This window comes from Adiantum capillus-veneris, chromosome 2, assembly GCF_014529385.1.
Source record: "Adiantum capillus-veneris isolate H3 chromosome 2, ASM1452938v2, whole genome shotgun sequence".
Lineage (NCBI taxonomy): Eukaryota > Viridiplantae > Streptophyta > Polypodiopsida > Polypodiales > Pteridaceae > Adiantum > Adiantum capillus-veneris.
The window spans coordinates 173,365,891-173,386,598 of record NC_140932.1 but is presented as its reverse complement, the minus strand read 5'-3'; the positions used below and the strand labels follow the sequence as shown (position 1 = coordinate 173,386,598).

The 20,708-nt window shown below is 40.3% G+C and overlaps 2 pseudogenes; one reads left to right on the top strand and one right to left on the bottom strand.

Moving 5' to 3' along the window:
• The first annotated feature begins 694 nt into the window (after positions 1-694).
• LOC147464083 (uncharacterized) lies at positions 695-1,951 on the top strand (annotated as a pseudogene).
• A 6,967-nt stretch (positions 1,952-8,918) lies between these two features.
• Positions 8,919-18,458, bottom strand: LOC147464082 (uncharacterized; annotated as a pseudogene).
• Between the last annotated feature and the right edge of the window lie 2,250 nt (positions 18,459-20,708).

Sequence of the window (20,708 nt, the reverse complement as noted above, 5' to 3'; positions counted from 1 at the left end):
TGCTTTGTTCACACTTTGAACTCTTTAACTTGTCCCTTGAAAGCCTCCACAAAATCATTGCATTGCCACCTCTTCCTCCTCCTAGTTTGCAGTAGTACCCAACTTCGATAGTTATTCGAGATGGTATCCATGCTTGATCATCTGTAGTATAACTATTAAAAATGCTAACTGAGTCAATGATAGTGCTAGGCCTCCAAGAAGTAGTCATGGTATGCACTAGAATACACAAAAAAATTTAGCACAAATATGAAAAAGAGAAGAAAGTTTTGAGAGGGAAGTAGAGCTACTCAAAGTAATATTTAGGCGGGAACATAGATACTAGAGTCTTCAATGAAAGTTTTGAAATTTGTCGGTACAGAGTTAGCTTATGGCATTTAGGCCTTGAAAGCGTGAAATTGTGCAATTTGATGAACAAAAATAATATTTTCTCTCTTTTATCTAAAAGAGCTTGGCTCCAAATGTCGATTCTCAACGTAAGCCTCTTCCTCATTGGTCGAGTGCCACTCTCTCTCTCTAGAACTGAAAGGCCCAAAAGTGAGTCCAACTTTCTCCTAATCCACACAAAGAAGGTCTGGGTGGAGCATTTACTTCCATAGATGTGTCCAAAGGCTTGCTTATGTCTCTTTGCCTCCCCATTCTCCACGCTTATGATTTCCTCCCCCCTCCTCACATGGTCTTGTAGGTCCCGAAAGAAATGTGCGACCATGTGTATAGTGCAATGGAGAGTATGATACAATGCCCGATGGAGGAAGAGTTTGACTCGCAGTATAGAGAACTCCTTTGGGAATTCTCAAATCAGGATAACATTCTAAGATACATTAGCAATGGATGTGATGCAAAGACATGCACTTGGCATCAATTGTAGCCAAAGTTTGGCCGGCTCTTCTCTCATGGGCACGTTGACACCACGAACTTGGTGGAGAGACTTTGGCAGTACATAAAGTACACCATGCTGGATGCACGACTCAATTGATCAGCCTTGGATTTGTTGCATGCTTTTATTGGTGATTCAATCATAGGGACGTGGATGGGTGGTACTGTTGTGGAGTTCTTCTGACAAAAATAGGAGATTGGTAATGCCCCTTAGTTTTTTGTATGCCACAATTTACCTTTTGCCATTGCTTGGGTTTACATTTGGATTAATAGTGTCTTTATAATGTAATCTGAGCAACTATGTCCTTTTTTTGTACTTGCCTGGGTTTTGATTCGGAGTAACTGTGTCTTTATACTACATTTGAGTATCTGTGTCTTTGGTTTACGTCCTTTCCTGGGTTTACATTCTGAGTAACTGTGTCCTTGGTTTAGTTCCTTAAGTGGGTTTACATTTTGAGTAATTGTGTCCTTGGTTTAGTTCCTTGACTAAGTTTACACTCTGAGTACTTGTGTCTTTGGTTTATGTCCTTGCCTAGCTTTACAATCTGAGTTACTGAGTCTTTATACTACCTTCTCTTTTGTAGTTGACTCATGTAAACACAACATGTATGGAAATGACAAGGGGCAAATGAAATGCTTGTTAGGTGGAGAACAAATGCTTTACAGATATGTAAGTGACCCATCAACCGTTGAAGTGATTGAGGAAGCGAACCTCCTTTTCAAGGTGTTGAGTATGTCATGCCCCGAGATCTAGTATCATGTCAAATTGCAATCCTCTTATTGTGATTGTGCAGATTGGGAAAGCATGTGCAAGCACCTATATGGCACTGGAATAGTAGTAAGAGACTTCTTTCCTCATCTATGCCATATTCTCCTAGTCATTGACACAGCTAGGGAAATGGAAATGGAGAATACACAAGAGGACATTGGCTCCATAATCAAAGGGCCTGATGAGCCTCCCAATGACATGGTCATGCAACGGTCTCTTTCGTCGCATATCCTCAACCAATGCATTGAATATTTGAAGAGTGTGCTAAATGAGATTGAGAAATGTATCCCATCTTGTGATGAGGTGTAGGTACAATCATTGATATGGCAGGTATGGTTGGCTTATTTATGTCTTTCAGATGAAAAGGCTTCCAAGGAGATTGAATTTCCAAATAAGGGAAGCATTTCACAAATTCAAGGGCATGTGAGAACCACCCGACTTGGGCATGGACAATGGAGTGTTGTAAATGATGAGACAATCACAATGGTACCTATTCAACCCTCAAGAGTAATGGGCAAGCTTAGGAAGAAACATCAAAGAGACTGAAAGCGAGTGCACTTTGCAAAGAGAAATTGAGTGCATTGCCATCATTGTTGCACCAAGACCTTCTTGGTGAATCAAAGAGTGGAGTCATGCAAAACATACTAAGAAATATTGCCACTCACTTCACAACATGGGGCATGAGTTACACGTGAGGCTTTAATTGGTCGGAGAGTAGTCTTGTACAAGGACTCCAACTCTCATGAATGCCTCATTGCATCAATGTCATGTGGCTCAAACGAGGACGAAGATCATGCTTTCACACTGACCTTGGCCACTAGACATAGCATTGAGAATGTGTGGGCATCAAGGCATCACATTGTACTTTTGTGAAAAGCTCTAATCTTTCTCGAGTCTCACTCTATGCTTCTATCTAAATATTGGGAATTTTAAAGTTTTTTGTAAATTTTTAAACAAGCTTTATGTACCTAGGTTTATATCTTTTGTATTGAAATGTGAGCTATTTGCTCCTGCCCAGGTTTATGTCTAGCCTGCCTAGGCCAGGTTTATACTTCATTGGATTCCCCTTATTCATTGTTGTTAGAAGGCCTTAACGCTCGACAAAAATGGGCATGCTTAGAAGAAGCATAAAGAGGAAATAGATTGTTGGTAGACCAAGAGTGTGGACTCATGCCAAACATGTCAAGAGTTATTGGCACTAGCTTCACAACAAGGAGCACGAGATACACTTGATGTTTTGATTAGTCAAGAGGTAGTCTTGTATGAGGGCTGCAACTCTCATGAAAGCCTCATTGCTTTTTGAATGTGTGGGCATCAAGGCATTGCAGTGTACTTCTATAAAAAAACATGAACTTTCCCAAGATTAAGTCTATGTAAATCAGCCCAAGTTTTAGTCTATGCTTTTCTCTAAAAATAGGTTTTTTAATGTTTAGGTGATTTGTTCCGTCGGACAACTCCCAATTTTCTAAGATTAAGAGATGTAAAGTTTCTTCAAGTTTACATGCACCAATGTTTCTTTTGGAACTTTCCCTTTCATGAAGGCATTTCTACATGTGTTGAGAGAGAGAGAGAGAGAGAGATAGATAGATAGATAGATATATTTTATTATCGTCCTCGGAGGTCAAATATGACCTATGGGACCAAAGTTACATGTGATGTAGTATGTCTATGGCTGATGAGTGACTCTCGATGCTCCAAAATTGTAGTGATGAGAGTCGCAATGGAGAGCCCACACTTTGGCTCGGAGAGGAAAGTGTGTAGGTCTAAGTTATGGCTGAAAATGTGAGAGAAGCAAGTTCGGATGTGATCAAACGCTGAGCATTCTAGTAGTGTGTGGTACTCAGACTCTCGAACTTGCAGTGAGCATAATGTGCACAATCGATTTGACTCTTCTCCATTGCCCCAACGCCCTATCTCGCATCGAAGGAAATTGGAGCTAAGCCGAATTGCTGCGATAGTGCGTATCGCGGACAAGGGAATAGGCTCAAGCATGTAAGTGTGAGTACGGTTTCCTCTCTCAGCGAAGAACATGGTTTTGTAGTTGGGGGCAATATAGGTGGTGTAATGTATGAAGCGTGACCCACCGGATTTCTCCCAAGCCGTAATACATTGGCGTTGTAGAAAAGCTTCATTCACTTGAGAGTCAATTGAAGCATCATGTAGTAAGTGTAATGCATCCCATCTCCCAAACCACTTCTTTATGTCTTGCATCCATCCCGTGCTCAAGATCTTGCTTTTATGCGTCTTTTGAACTTTTTTGCTTGCTTCCCATGCAATTGTAGGAAGTCGATGTGAGGGGTTTTGACGCATCTTTATCATGTACTCCACAACCCTTTCCATGCCCATAACCTCAATTGGAAGAGATCCCGACTCAAGAAGTAGGAGCATATATGGTGTTTGTGTCTTAACTTGGAGAAATTTTGTAAGAAAACGCTTTTGGACATTCTCAAACTCTTTCCAAGTAGACTTTGAGATGCTCCCGCCCCACACTTCAACTCCATAAAAAAGAACTGGTGTCACCAATGCACCAAAAAGATACTTCTTGAGAGCCCAACACTTGATGTTTCCCGCATTACACATGTTCTCAAATGCATAATATGCTCTCTTTCCCGCTTCCAAACGACGCATAGCACATTCATGCCACTTGTGATTGGATGGAACCTGAAGGCCAAGGTACTTAAAGCTCTCAACAACTTCAAGTGTCTCGTTGTTGTACACAATGCATGGCTTCTCCTTATGGTTGGTTTTCACAAGCATAACCTTTGTTTTGGATTCATTTACAATCAGCCCACTATGCAAGCAAAAGTTCTCAAGGACAACCATAAGCTTTTGTGCATCTTCTAAAGTGTGTGCTAGAAGCACTACATCATCTGCATACAACAAAAGCATGATTACCGCATTGCAAATAGTGACCTCTTCAATGCCTTCTTCTTGCATAAAGTCAAGTACCATTTGTTCCAATTGATCGATGCATAGACCAAAGAGAGTTGGTGACAATGGACATCCTTGTTTAACCCCAATAGTGTTTACAAAAATTTCTGAAATTTCTCTTCCCATGCGCAATTGACAAATCACCTTCTCATAGATTCGAGAAACCGCAAGCATAAACTCACTTGGCACTTGGAGTTCTTCCATCCTTCTCCACAAATTGTTACGTGGAATCATATCAAAGGCTTTCTTAAAGTCCACAAAACAACAATACAATCGCTTGCCTTTCAACCGACTTTCCTCCATGAGAACACGAAGAGTGACAAGATGATCAATGGTGCTATGGCATCGACGAAAACCCGCTTGTCCCTTTGCACGCTTGTCATTCTCTTCAGCCCAATCACTCAATTTCATCTCCATTATGCACCCAAACAACTTTTCCATAAGAGACCCAATCATTATAGTCCGGTAGTTGCTTACATTCTTTACATCCCCTCCTTTATGCAAAGGCTTAACCCAATTAGTACTCCAATCATAAGGCATACCATGTTGAAGTGCAAGGTTGAACATATTACACATCCACTCATGGGTAAAATCTCCCGTCCATTTGATCATCTCCGGCTTGATACCTTGAAGATCTCCCGCTTTGCGAGTGGCCAACTTTTCAAGCCCACCGCATACATCCTCAATAGCAAAAAAAGACGGCATACATGGGAGTGAACCATAAAATGGCATTTTTTCAGTATTTGCTTGCTCATATAATTGCCTACAATGTGTGTACATATCCACTAGACTCAAGTTACCAAAATTCTCAACCCGCTTGCCTCTCAAGTTTCTCCAAAATCTTCCACATGCATGTGCCTTTTCTTGGACTTGAAATTCTTGTTGCTTTACTTCCCATCTTCTTCTCTTCTTTTGAATCAATGCCTTGTATGTATGAAAATGACTTTGATAGTTGTCTTTGTCCATAGTTGCATCAAGCTTTATCAAGGACTTTTGAGCATCTTGACATTCTTTATCAAACCACCTTTTGCATGATCTATCTTTGTTGATACCATGGAGATGCTTTATGGCAAAGCATTCTTCCGCACAAGAACAAATAGCTTTCTTGAAAGATTCCCATTTAGTTTCCAATGGTGCATCACATTGAAGCTTTGTCATCCATAATTTTTGCTCAACCATTTCAATGTACATTGGTGCCCGTTTGAAATCCATACATAGTGATAACTTCTCTTTCCTTTGGCTGAGATTATCATGCTTAGTTGCTTCTCCACATGAAAGGTTAAAACATAAGGTGTGATGGTCAGATTCCGGGGTCCATTGACCAAACATAAAACTCTTTATGCGATACATGATGGCTTCAGAGAGTAGCATATAGTCAATCACACTATCCCCATTATGTCTCCTACATGTAAATCCATTGGTTCCACTCCACAAAGATACACCATTGGCAATGAGCATACCCGTGCTATTACACATGTGTAAAAGTAACTTTCCATAGTGATCCGGCTCTTTCTCATTCATTGAAGTACGATCATACAAGTGAACTTCCTTCAACTCCCTTGAAATGTATGGCATATCAAATTGTTGAGTATCATGTTGCAATGTTTTTGTGTGAGCATTCATATCCCCAAATACAATAACATCACCTTCACCTTTGAAATAAGAAATGTCCTCTTCCAAATCAGAAAATGGTTGATCTCTATCCATGCAAGCATAAAAGGGAGAATCATGATGAGGAATGTAGCAACTGGCTACAAAAATGGGTGCTCTTTTTGGTGTCATAATTTTAAGCCATACATAACGTTTGTACTTGTCATCTTTCACAATTGATACAAAATCTTCCAATCCTTTCTTAACCATACATGCTAACCCTCCTTGTCCTCTTCGTTGCTTCAGATTCTTTGACCACATCAATGAATGTACATTGTAATCCTCCAAGCCGTTAATCCTTTGTGTATCATGCTCCCAAGTTTCAACAAGAAGTACAACATCGGCTTTGCTTGTTAGTTCATCTATGCCAACCCCCGCATTCCATGGGTATCCATTACAATTCCAAAAGCATATTTTCAATTGTAACTCGGTCTCATAGGTCACGCATCCCTATTTTCTTGAGAGACTTGCCTCCTCCTTGGGCACATTTTCTTCATGAGAGATCTCCTTGTTTTTATTATTCTTTTCCTCATATGCCTTGCGACGCATATTTTGTTGCTTAATAGTGCGATCTTCACATACAAAACATTTTGTATCCCTCAAATAGATCCAACTATTATCAAGGATAATATTTCGCTTGGTCTCATCCGGCATGGTGCATACAATTGGCCGTTCTCCCGAGCGAGGAGCTCCTTGCTTCCCCACTCTATGTGCTCCATAGACCATAACTCCGGACATGCCAAAGTGGGTTTTGAAGAAATATTCAATAACAATGGCAAGAGAAGGAGGTGTCTCTAACTTCTCTTTGAGAATTCCACGACTAACAATGTTCTTGGAACGTCGCTCCCGTTCCTTCAACTCCTCCACATCCACATTCTCAACATTCTTTGTTTGAACCATAGCTTGCATGAGTGAGGAATTAGAAACCACATTGCTACCACATACATCAGCCCAAGACTTGTTTGTGCATACATTTTTCATGTCGCATACATCCCGGCTCATAGTGTCAAATTTCTCCTCTTTCAATACATGGTCATGCTCTACTTTGCTCATCCGCTCCTTCAAAGCATTCAAGTTCACAAGAGAGCGTTTACATTCCTTGACTTCCTCTTCAAGTTGCATCAAACGTGTTGTTTGCATCTCAAGTGTCCTCTTGAGATTCTCATTCTCAACCACAAGTACCCTTAGTGTGCCATTCTCCATTGCAAGTGCTCGTAAGTTTTCGCCTTGTTTGTTTACGGTCTCTTGCAATGATACCAAGTACGCCATGATCATGGTTTCCGATGTCGTTGGTTGGGTGGTTGTGTTGCTATCTCCACACTTAGGAGATTTTGGATCATTTTCCACAATGGTTGTGGACCTTGTTGAAGAAGAAGAACCCTTGCGAGTGCCGGAAGACATAGTATGTAAAATAGGAGATGAGAATCAATTTTGTTGAACCTGTTCACTTCGGAAATGCTGCTACAAAAATGCCTTCCATAACTCTGAAATTTTTTGTCTTTACATCAATGCGTAGAGGACTTCGTGCTCTTCAATTGTGGCTATAGATCACCCAAATCGGAGTTCGGATGAAGAAGTTATGATCAAAAGAGTGGACTGCTGTCTACTAGGTCAAAAAACGACTGCGTTTTTTAGAGAGAGAGAGAGAGAGAGAGAGAGAGAGAGAGAGAGAGAGAGAGAGAGAGAGATTTAGTGCCAAAGAGTTCAAATATGGTCAATTTACCTCTCATTTACCGCCCATATGTACATTTCCAGGTTCTTATGAAAAAAGTTCATCTCAAGTGTTCATAGATGGGCAAGAAAAGGAAGATGCAAGGTGGAGAGCTAGTAGCTATGTTTGGTAGCATTGGAACATCACGAACAATGGCATTGCCACAAATATTGTTTAATTTTCAATTTAATAGCTAACTATATGCCGTCTTGAAGAAGGGGGCACAAATAAAAAAAAAGATGGGCAATACACATCTTGTCAAGCATAACTAAAAAGGATTTAAGCTTGAAGTTAATAGAACATTGACTGTCAATATTAGAGAGAGAGAGAGAAGAAGAAGAAGAAGACGGTTTTAACGTAGTAGGAAACTATCCCAACCGACCTTAAAAGGATCTATTTTGTGAGGAGAGTTGCAGTCAAGACATGGTGAGAGAGAGAGAGACTTTGTATACCATGTGCAAAAGTAAACCAAGGCATTGTTAGCCTAGTGTAAACTTAGGCAATTTAAGGCAAGAGTATCTTCTAACATTGGGGGGGGGAGAGAGAGAGAGAGAGAGATATAGAGAGAGAGAGAGAGAGAGAGAGAGAGAGAGAGACCTTGTATACCATGTGCAAGTGTAAACCAAGGCATTGTTTAGGATAATGTACACCATGGCAATTTGGGGCAAGACTATCTTTTGGCATCAATGGGGGAGAGAGGGGGGGGGGGGGTGCACACGCCATATGCAAATATAAACTTAAGCATTGCAAGGTAGGTGTAAACCCAAGGGAGAGAGAGAGAGAGAGAGAGAGATATTTTATCCAAATCCATTAACACAAACTCCTTAGCTGGTTAGAAGCTTTAGCATAGTTAGGCACAACATTGGGGCAAAGACATTAACATTCAAAACATAGCATCAGTCATGTCATCCAAAATTTACATAGCAATAAGTTGAGAGATGTAATACAAAAAATCTCCATCAATGCATTGGGCCTAAACTGACCTCAGCAGTTCAAGGATAGTCGTTTCCCCAGGGATGCCACCATCTCGCCTACCTCACCTTCCCCATCCCCATCTGTTGATGCATCCTCGCCTTGAGCACTAGTAGCATCCCCTTCATCACTTCCATATGCATTGTCTCCATCATCCCTGCTATTATCCCCATCATCCCCACCACCATCATCGATTTTTCCACTCTCACTTCCGCCACTGTCTCCATCAACCCCGCTGCTATCAATCCCTTTGTCACTCCCTTCCCCATCTCCCCCTTCTTCATGATCCTCTTGATCTTCTTTGTCACTCCCTTGGTCATCATCTACATCTTCATCATCCCCGCCGTCACCATCACTGGTGCCATCTTCCTCCCCTGTCTCTTCATCTTCACTTAGACTCAAGCTCCAAACACGCCATTACAAAAATAGGTTATGTAAACCCAGGCAATGTTAGACAATGTAGACACGGGCATTGATGGGAAATAAACACACACACACACACAGAATCACATGGCATTTGTAGCCTTGCCATATCTTTTTCACTATAGCATCTTTATTTATCTCTTCCACAGCATGAGCATTTCGCATACGAGCCTCCACGAAGTCAAGGAGAAAGTCATCTTTGATGCATCGTATTTTCTTCTTGTTGATACAATCCCAGGTTTCCAAGCCCCTAATGAGGGACCTTGCTTGAATATCCTTGCTACTCAACTTGTACCTGCTATCCACTCTTCAAATCACTCTAATTCAAGTAACCTATCTCTTTGTGTAAAATTTGGAATGGGGTTAAAACAACACCAATCACCCTCCCTCCCACTCTATGTGAAATCTCTACCCTCAACCCATGTTGCTTATGAAAGTGATCCACCATACATCACCGCTTGTCCATCCATGTGTTTCTACTTGGGCAAGCTGGATCTGCTTGGCACATTTGGACGAGCTTCCCATCAACATTTGCATATGGCCGGGATGACTTTAATGAGTCGGATCTCAGCACTTGTATAAAAGGACATACATGCATACCTTGTAGGCTACCCTTGTTAACCAAAATATAAACACGGGCATGCCCGAGGCTAAATGTAGACCTGGGTCAGAGAGAGACTCACAGGACTGACACACACTGATTGAGAGGTTCTGGCCTTTGTTCCCTTGGATGTAGACCCTCAATCGGCCCCTTCTTGTAATGGGAATAGCCTATGAACTTAGAGAGTGGCGGAATTAAGGAAATAAAGTGAGCATTTTTGTGAGATCACTTTAAAAACATAGAGGGTGAACTTAATTGATGGTAGCAACATAAACATGTTACTTAATTAACTTGGCATGAAAAATACTTTTGCAAGACAGAGAGTATTAGAGAACATTACAATAGTTGAGGACTGGATTTACTTGGAGACGGCGGTCCCCCCTCCAAAAGGCGTTTGTATTATAGATTCTCCCATCAAGAGAGACTTGGTACAATACAATCTTTGTGTTCCTTGATATGAACTTAGTGATGCTATGAAGATGGAAAGCTTCATGCACCACGAGCATAACATAAACTTTGAAAAAAGAATTAACTATCCCAAGCCTCAGTCTCAAGGCCTCAAACACCTTCGAAGGTGGAGAGAGCTAGCAAGGAATGAGGGTAGGGAAGAGGAAGAATCATCGTCCATAGGAGAAAGGAATAGTTCCTCACTTATCATCAATCTTCTTTCTTAGCATAGCATAATAGCAAAGTGATGAGGATGAAGAAGATGACAAGTTTAAGCATTGAATCATGGCTCTCGGTTGGATCTGCATTCCATAGCCAAGAGTGTTGGTGTAGGCTCTCAACTTCTCAACAAGCTTGGAGAAGGAGATGGAGGTCTTGCACTTTGCACTTCAAACAATGAGAGCAAGAGAGAGAGAGAGAGAGAGAGAGAGAGTAGGTGTAGGAGAGTATACACCCTCTCATGCTTGGTACCTCTCTCTCTCTCTCTCTCTCTCTCTCTCTCTCTCTCTCTCTCTCTCTCTCTCTCTCGTATTATTTAATTATATCATTTGGACATGTGTCCTCTTTTTCCTCTTTGAGAGAAAGAACTTAATTATTTAATTTTATGCATCTAAATTCTCATTGGACCCCTTTAAATAGGATTCAAGCACATCATGAGGGCCACATGTGAAGGATTTTGACATGTTTATTTTATGCTTCTTAAGTCATTTGGTTTGAATTGAACACTTCAAGCACTTAGTTGATTAAGCATAGAAATGGTTTATGTCTCTTGAGAGTTTATCTTTGAATTGAACACTTCAAGAACCTTAGTCATTTAAGCATGAGAATCACCTCAAGTTTGGGCAAGGTTCCCACAAACACTTTAAGCATCTTAGCACCTCATGCTTGGGTAGGATTTCCATCTCAAGGTCAGCCCTAGCTTGGTTTCCTAAGGTCAAAGGACTGTTTAACAAAAACTTTTGGACATCTTTAATGAAAGTAACCCTAAGGTATTTTACGCTCCATTAGATGTATGTTGCTCTTTGATCAGCTACCTCCTTTTGGACCCCTATTGAGATGTAAACATGTCTCCTCTTGGTTCCTTGCTAAGGTGAATCTATAAGCACTTATTGCACATTGCTCTTTGATAGACCATTTCCTTTTGGATCCCTATTGAGATGCAACCATTTATCCTTTTGGTCTCGTGTTGAGATAGGTCTAGAAGCACATATCTATATCCTAAGTCTTGTTCCCCTTTTATCTTCTCATATTAAATGATCAATTTAATATGAGAAAATCATTCAGTAAAGTTAGATATTATATTTTATGACATTACCTCTCTCTTGAAATCATAGTCGTCCTCGACTATGAGGTAGAGAAGAGAAAGCTTAGTCATTAGTCCATGTTTCTTAGCAGATAGAGGATCCCTTTTTACCCTACAACATCATTCCAGAATGGATGACTGATCCATTTGGTGCTCAGGAGACTTAGCTACCGCAAGCATGTCTGCTCTTTAGTCCATATCATACTTTCAAAGTAGAGTGACAAGTTCAACTTGCTGTTTGGGAGACTTCGTCAACACAAACATGATCCTACGCATGCATAATTCTTAAATTTTGTGCACAATAAAAGAAAAAGAATGAGTCTTATGATACAAAATAATTGTTCATTTAAAATGCATTTTCATTTGCTTACTCTAGTATAGCATTGTAAGCATTGACAAGGTTCATATTATCCTTAAGCTAAGTTCTTTGCATCCCTCTAGCATCTTTAAAAGGATAATCCTTAAACTTAATAAGATATCATCGGATAATCTTACCATTTCTTAATGCCTTTTTTTCATGTCATTGGATGGACTCAAATTGAAGTGCTTCTTCTTGATTTTTGATTTTTGGAGGTTTTGCAACTATTGCTTCTTTTGGTGGTGCTCTTTGTAAGGCTTAAGTAAAGCTCTCATGGAAAACATTGCGCATGAGCCAACGGCTAGGCAACTTTAATTGATAAGCCATTTCATTGATTGCCTTAAGAAATTAAAAAGGACCATAGTATATTTTTGCTAGTTTAGCATAATACTCTTAGTGTCCCGTAGGATTCTTGCTCATAGTATGCCTTAGACAAGCCTTGAAAAACTTTAGCAAGACTCAATCATTTTCCTTAAAGGCTAAGGCTCTTCTGTGCTTATTAGCAGCAGCCCTTTTTGCCTTTGCTTTGAAATGGATATAACATCTTTAATCTTTGGAAAATATTCTTGTGAGTCTCGGCTATATTCATCAGCAGCAAAGATCTTCACATGTACTTTAAGTAGTAAGGGTTTTTTTCTTCCCTCTTTAACCTCGAAAGGTGCTTTCTCCATAGAAGTATGTACAATGTCATTGTACGCATACTTTATAAGAGGTAGGTACTTCTCTCATTGTGATAAGATTGATCTAATTCCATGACACAGGCTTTTAGTAGATTCAAGAATCATTAGATTAGTTATTTCATATTGGTCATCCATTTGTGGATGATGGCCAAAAGAGAAATTTACTCTACTTCCTAGATTTTCAAAGAGACCCTTCTAGAAATTACTGGTCATTCTAGGATCTTTGACCGACACTATGGATGTTGACAAGCCATGATACTTGAAAGTTTAAGATCTAAGAGGGTTGCCATTTGATGTGCCTTAATAGTCTTTTTTACAAGCTTAGAGTGTATTTTCTTGCTAAGCATGTTGACTAAAACAATCCAAGTTGCTTCCCTCAATCAAGTTTCAATTTTTGGTATACCATGCATTTTGAAACATACTATTGTATGTTTAATTTTCATGCTAGACCAATAGAAATACATTTCTACTCCTTGAAGAGTAAGCTATGGAATCCTTCTTTGCCCCGCATAAGGAGAAGCATGGGATTCATACATGACTTTCTTATTGTATGGGTGAGTAACACATAGCCTATTGCCGTTTGGAAGATAACCATCCACCAAGGTGAATGGTTATTTTTTCTTCCTTAATCCAAAGGCTCTAATTACGAACTTAAAGTCTTCGTCAGTAGCATACTCATCTATCATAAAATATACATCATTGTGAGTTGTTATAGACGTCACATTTACCCCTTGGCCTTTGTGAAAGTGCATCGACTGCTTGATTGTGCTTGCCAGCAATGTGAGCAATATGAAATTTAAATTACAAAAGAAAATTTTCTCACCTTGTTTGTTTGTCAGAAAGCTTGGTTTGCGTCATGAATTACTTGAGACTTTAGTGGTTTGTTTGTAAAATGAATGGTGTCTCCAATAAATATTTCTTCCATGTGTCTAGGACATGTAGAACAACTAAAATCTCTTTCTTGTAAATACCCAAGATTCACTCATCTGAATTGAGCCTTCGGCTCTCATATGCTATGGTATGCCCTTCTTGAAGCAAGACTGCTCCAAGGCAATCACCACAAGCATCACATTGGACCTCAAATGGCTTTGAGAGATTCCGAAGTATGAGGACTGGTTAAGAGGTAAGCTTTTCTTTCAGCTTGTCAAAAGCATTTTTCTCCTTAGCAGTCCATGAATACTTAATGTTCTTCTTTGTTAAGTCATGTTCCGGCTATTTGAGAAAATTTTTCTATGAAGCGTCTATAGTATGAACACATACCAATAAAGCTTCTTAGCTCATCTAGATTCCTTGTAGTAGGCCATGCTTTTATTACCTCCAACTTTGATGGATTCATACATATACCATCTTGAGAGATAATGTGACCTAAATATTGAATCTCTTGTAGGAAAAAATTCACTTTTCTTTTGATAAATGAAAAGCTTATTCTCTCTCACAACTTGAAAGATTACCTGGAGGTGTCACTTGTACTCCTCGAGAAAATTTGAGTGGCCTAAAGATTTTTGTCTATTGTGAGTTTGAATGCGGCTGGAGCATTTTCCAGGACAAACTTGTAACTTATCAAATAGACCTTCTACCCGCGACACGGGATTTTTTTTTTTAAGTGATCCTATTTAGTGCTCTAAAGTCGATACTCATGTGATATGTGCCATCTTTCTTTTGCACTAAAAGTATTGGTGAATAGAATGGAGAGGAGCCAGGCATCGCCATCCCTTTTTCCACCAATACATGCACTTGCCTCATGATCTTGTCTTGTTGGGCTTGTGGAACTCAATAAGAAGGTTTACTAGGCGGTGAGCTTCCTAGTAGAAGCTCTATTGCATGGTCATCATCCCCTCGTTTTGGAGGTAGCTCACTACGAATATCATCAATGAAAACATCTTGGAGTCCATTTAGAAAATTAGACAATTCTAACTCCTCTTGATTCCCTTTATTGCTACTTGTAAAATCATTAGAATCATTTACAAATTCTCTAACAAAAATCATATACGCAAAAATAAATCTTTTCATTGACTTATCAAAAGCAAGCGTATTTACCAGGGATATGGTGTTCTCCGACTCGTTAGCACTTTGTACATGATCTTTTCCTGTAGGTGAAATAGATTCTCCTTTCAGGGAACTTCATGTTGGCAACCATGTGGTTAAACCATGGTGTCCCTAGGATAATATCCTCATGTTGGAGAGGAGAGATAAAAAAGTCTTCTTTGTCGACGTAGCTTTGGACAAGAAGCCTCAACTTACCAATCAAGGGAGTAACGGAGGCTTGCTGTCCCTTGAAATTTGTGTCAATAATGACAATATCTCCCATCTCAAAAGCTTGAATGCCCAACTTGGTGGCCAACTCCGTTGACCATTGAGACGAGCAAATTTTTGGAAGTGCATAGCTACATGGCGTAGCTTGGAGGACTTTGTGAAGCCCTTGTCATTGGATGAAGGACAACTCTTTGTCAGTGGCACCAAAGGTGCCATCATAGGTGAGAAAAGAGATACTCTTTCCTCCCTCTTTGAACTTCTTGAGATTTTGTGATCTTTGCCATGCAGGGTATGATTTGCAATGTCCTCCCCTCTTGTATTCTCTAGGAGAATAGCCATTGCTTTCGTTGGAAGAGGAGGAAGGTGAAGAAGAAGGAGAAGAGCGTGACCTCTTTCTTGCCTTTTTCTTCCTTTGTTTCCTCTCTTCCCTTTTGGAGGGACAAGGAGAAGGACAATGGGTTGACCATTTCCTCTTGGGAGGAGTTGGCGATAGTCTAGACCGCCTTTTTCATGGAGCCACATCTCTAGAGGAACTTAGGATTCACTTCTTTCTTGTTCTTTGGATTCCTCCTCTCTTATGGGAGAGAGTCTTTTTTGGTAGTCTCATCAAGAGACCTCCTAAAATATCTCTCCTCTTGGAGAGGAAGCGAAATCCCATAAGCAAGAAGTTGTTGGGTAACTTCGACTTGCAAAGTAGTGTTGCCCATAGCTTGATGCAACCTAGTAACAAGATAATTGATAAACATGGGGGCATCATCATTAGCACCTTCATGTGCAAAATCAAAGTTATCAATGTTCATTATACTCTCTTGGTTATTGTTAGCCATGCTAATTATACTTATGTGTTTACTTAGTTTATCATTTGGTAATTTAAAACCTTAGTTGCTACTCCTCTTAGCCTTTGAAATAAGAACTTAAGTATCTACACCCATGGCTTGAATTGGTTAATTATAGAGAGTAATGGAGTGGGTCTAACATAGCAAATTTGCTGGAGGGATATCTCCTTTTGAACTCCTTATGGATCAATAATGGTAAAGCCATAGAAAAGTCTAAAAAGATCCCATTATTAAGAGCAAAGCTCCCGAGGTGTGCACCATATCCCACATAGTGGGCTAAACAAAACCGATAATAGATCCCAGTCCCACTTACCCTAATATAATTAACAAAATCAACCATTAATAGGCTACTTAAGGACCTCTCTTCTTAAGCAATAAAAGAGAAATAGCGAAATTAAGAGAATTCGAGTGAGCATTTTTGTGAGATCACTTTGAGAACATAGAGGGTGAACTTAATTGATGGTAGCAACATAAACATAGTACTTGATTAACTTGGCATGAACAATAATTTTGCAAGAGAGAGAGTATTGGAGAATATGACAATAGTTGAGGACCGGATTTACTTGGAGCCCGGTCCCCCCCCCCCCCCCCCCCCCCCCCCCTCCCCAAAAGGCGTTTGTATTATAGATTCTCCCATCAAGAGAGACTTGGTACAATACAATCTTTGTGTTCCTTGATATGAACTTAGTGATGCTATGAAGATGGAAAGCTTCATGCATCACGAGCATCACATAAACTTTGCAAAAATAATTAACTATCCCAAGTGTCAGTCCCAAGGTCTCAAACACCTTCAAAGGTGGAGAGAGCTAGCGGAGAATGAGGGTAGGGAAGAGGAATAAGAATCATGTATAGGAGAAATAAATAGTTCCTCACTTATCATCACTCTTCTTGCTTAGCATAACATAATAGCATAGTAATGAAGGTGAAGAAGATAACAAGCTTAAGCATTCAAGCATGGCTTTTAGTTGGATTCGCATTCCATAGCCAACTTGGAGAAGGAGATATAGCTCTCAACTTCTCAACAAGCTTGGAGAAGGAGATATAGCTCTTGCACTTTGCACTTCACACAATAAGTGTGTGTGTGTGTGTGTGTGTTTGTAGGAGAGTATACCCGCTCTCATGCTTGGTCCACCCCCCTCTCTCTCTCTCTCTCTCTCTCTCTCTCTCTCATATTATTTAATTATATCATTTGGACATGTGTCTTTTTTCTCTTCGAAAGAAAGAACTTAATTATTTATTTTTATGCATCTAAATTCTCATTCGACCCCGTTAAAGCCTATCCAATAGGATTCAAGAACATCATGAGGGATGCATGTGGAGGATTTTGACATGTGTCTTTATGCTTCTTAAGTCATTTGGTTTGAATTGAACACTTCAAGCACTTAGTCGATTAAGCATGGAAATGGTTTATGCCTCTTGAGAGTTTATCTTTGAATTGAAGACTTGAAGAACCTTAGTCATTTAAGCATGAGAATCATCTCAAGCTTGGGCAATGTTCCCACAAACACTTTAAGCACCTTAGCACCTCATGCTTGGGTAGGATTCCCACCTCAAGGTCAGCCCTAGCTTGCCTAAGGTCCAAGAACTTTTTAACACTAACTTTTGGAGGTCTTTAAGGAAGCTAACCCTAAGGTCTTTTCAGCTCCATTAGATGCACGTTGCTCTTTGATTGACTACCTCTCTATTGAGATGTAAACATCTCTCCTCTTGGTCCCTTGCTGAGGAAATCTAGAAGCACTTATTACACATTGCTCTTTGGTAGACTATCTCCTTTTGGACCCTTATTGAGATGCAACCATTCCTATTTTTGGTGCCGTGTTGAGATAGGTCTAGAAGCACATATATATATATCCTAACTCTTGTTCCCCTTTTATCTTCCCATATTAAATTATCAGTTTAATATGAGAAAATCATTTGGTAAAGTTAGATATTATATTTTATGACATTTCTACTTCAAGAAGCTTTCTCTTACTACCTTTGGCTTCTTTTGCGGTGGAAATTGCAGCATTTTGCTTGGGCTTCTCCTGCAGTTGAATCTTTCCCTTCCCTTTTTCACTGGCCACCTTCGGTTGTTTCTCTACCTCACGACCCTTCAAGTGGACAATCGAGGGCTTTTGAACCACATATGAACCTTTCTCCTTGGGCTTCACAAGAGCCTTCTTTGCAGCAGAACCCTTCATTGGGACCTTCTCCTTGGGCTTCACAAGCGGCCTCTATGCATCAGAGCCCTTCGTTTAGACCTTCTATTTGGGCTTAACAAGTAGCCTCTTCCCATTGGCATTCTTGGCTTGATCTTGTCTAGCTTTTCCATATGGGCCTTTATCAACCTTTGGGTTTAGTCTCTACCTACCAAAAAAACCTTGGGATCAACCCACCTCATAAAGAGAAGCCATGAAATGCAAACTTTTTAGCACCGCGGACTTGACAGATAAACCCGACCAATCTCGGCATGGCATGAAAACATGGGCAAGCTCGACGTGCAAACATTGGCCAACATGTAAACCGAGGCCAGCCCGAGTTTGAGAAGGTGAACATACCTGCACCCCTCCCTTTGTTGCCAACTCCACAACAGTGGGATCCTCATGCGGCATTTGAGACCCGTGCCCGTCTGAAGGTATGGCTGTCTTCTTGCCCTTCTCAACACACTACATAAAGAGCAATAGTTAGAGCGCACCCCAATGGCCATGAGTAGGCGTAAACCCAAAAATACCTACATTTTCTTGGTAGTGGCCTCGTGCAATATTTGCATCTCTATTTCTTTCTCCTTCTCAGTACCCTACGGTAATCAAAAATAGATTTTAGCGAGCACTCCCATGGACATGCCTCTGTGTAAGTGTAAACCTGGACATATATGATTTTGGCAGACACTGGCCTCAATGTCATCTCCAGCATCAAGGCTTGCCTTCACATGCCTATCCTCACAAAACTTTGATCTTTTTTTGGATTGCGTTAGGCTTTGAGCTTGTGTGTTTCTTTGTTGTGCAAGAGGTTGCTTCTCACCCTTACCCCCCTTGACATGGAGCTTACTTGGGTACCGGCTCTCCTGACATTGTGAAAGACCCGTAATGGAGTGTGTAAAAGGTGGCCCTTCGTTGCCAACAGGTCAGCAATGTCATTGCCTCAGACACCTGTATGCCCACCTACCCTTTTGTAAGGTCTCTGACCCCGATCAAAAAGAGCACCATTGTACCATGAAACGAACATAATGAAAAAAGTTACTATTTTTATCAGTTTTCCAAATTCTATCAGTGCCATGATGTTCAGAATGTTTTAAAGCTTCGAAATGTGAATTAAATTAATTTTTGTAAAAAAATTCCAAAAATAGCAAGTTTTTGGTCACCCGACCCGTCGAGTTTTGATCATCTCGAAAAACTGCACCCGTACCCCGAATTTCAAAAAAATGCATTTTCGGACCCCGGGGGTTGCTAAATATGGCAGGTACTCGGGCCAGTACGCCTTAGTTAGAGCTTGCTATAGCAATTTTCGGCATCAAAATCCGACTCGTATGACCCGTTTTAGCCTAGAATCAAATCTTCTCAAAATTGCCCTAGGAGGTACCAGGGGCCCGGGACTGTGTGGGAACAGGTTCCAGCCCACTCCAGATCAGCTTTAGCAACTAGAGGGCTCCATCTTGCTTTGTGGGAGTCCTTGGAGAGTTTCCAAGCCAGTAACTAAGTCTCAGAGTCAGTTAACCAAGCCAACTTGACACTTGGTGGGTAGGGGAACTGAACTTGCCAATGCAGAGACAAAGTGCTCACTCAGATGCTTATAGCAGCACAAATCGATTTTCATTGTAGGAGCCTATTTAAAGACCTGCACACACACACACACACACACCTACACACACACTCTGGGAAGGTGCTGCCGGAACACACACCTTTTGAAGGAGAAGCAAGGAGGGAGGTGCTGTCAAATTCTTGCCTCAAGAAGCTCGATTAGATCAGAGAATCGAGAGGATTATCAGCTCTTAATCACGGTAACCACGGTTTAATTAATGCTTTCTGCAAATCTTTTTTATTACCATCTAAATTTCTCGTCTATTATGCTTATTCCTAGTCGTAATTCTCTATAATTACTCTCTAAATTCTCCTTAACCATAATCTATTATGTAATCATCATCCTATAGCTGAATTATCAGCCATTCATCACTCTTAATTAATGATTAGTGCACGATTATTAGAATTTCTCTCTCTAAGTAGCATAGAAATTAATCGGTAAGCTGGTAATTGTGTAGATTGATGAGAATCACTCTTTCTATCACGCATTAATATTGTAGCTGATTTAGATCCATCTCTGTTATGCATTAAGATATAATTAAGGTAAGATTAATCTGTCATTAATTCTCTAAGAGGTGGTTTTTCTCACACCTATGCATGCGGTGATTCTGCACCCTCTAATTGCTAGGAAAGAGATTAATCGTGCTTAAGTCATCTCTCTGGAAATTCCATTAGTGAAATCCTATTATTCTTAATCATGTAAGCCGAGTAATTATCTTTAGAGCCGGTTCCCATAGGATTATGTGTCATCCATAATGATTGCTATATGAAAAAATCTAAACCTCTCATGCAGCAGGCATTGTTTGATGTTGCTAATCTATCATTTGGCTTGTTATAACGCTTACGGACATTAGCTCTTTTCCCCAAGTTAATTACTTAAAGTAGTGAGTTTAAAATGGCCCCGGTTAAGAGGACTCGCTTTGGTGGAGCCCACGACCACGAGGCAGGAACAAGCAAGGTGAACGGGAAGTGAAAAGCTCCCATGGAGGAACAAATACTGGCCATCTCACAGGCCATCGATGAAGAAATGGAAGAGGTAGATCATAATTTCATTCAAGTTGTTTAATTTAACATTGCACACGTTTAGTTAGGAATAAAAATATCCCCAAACATGTTGGAGAAATC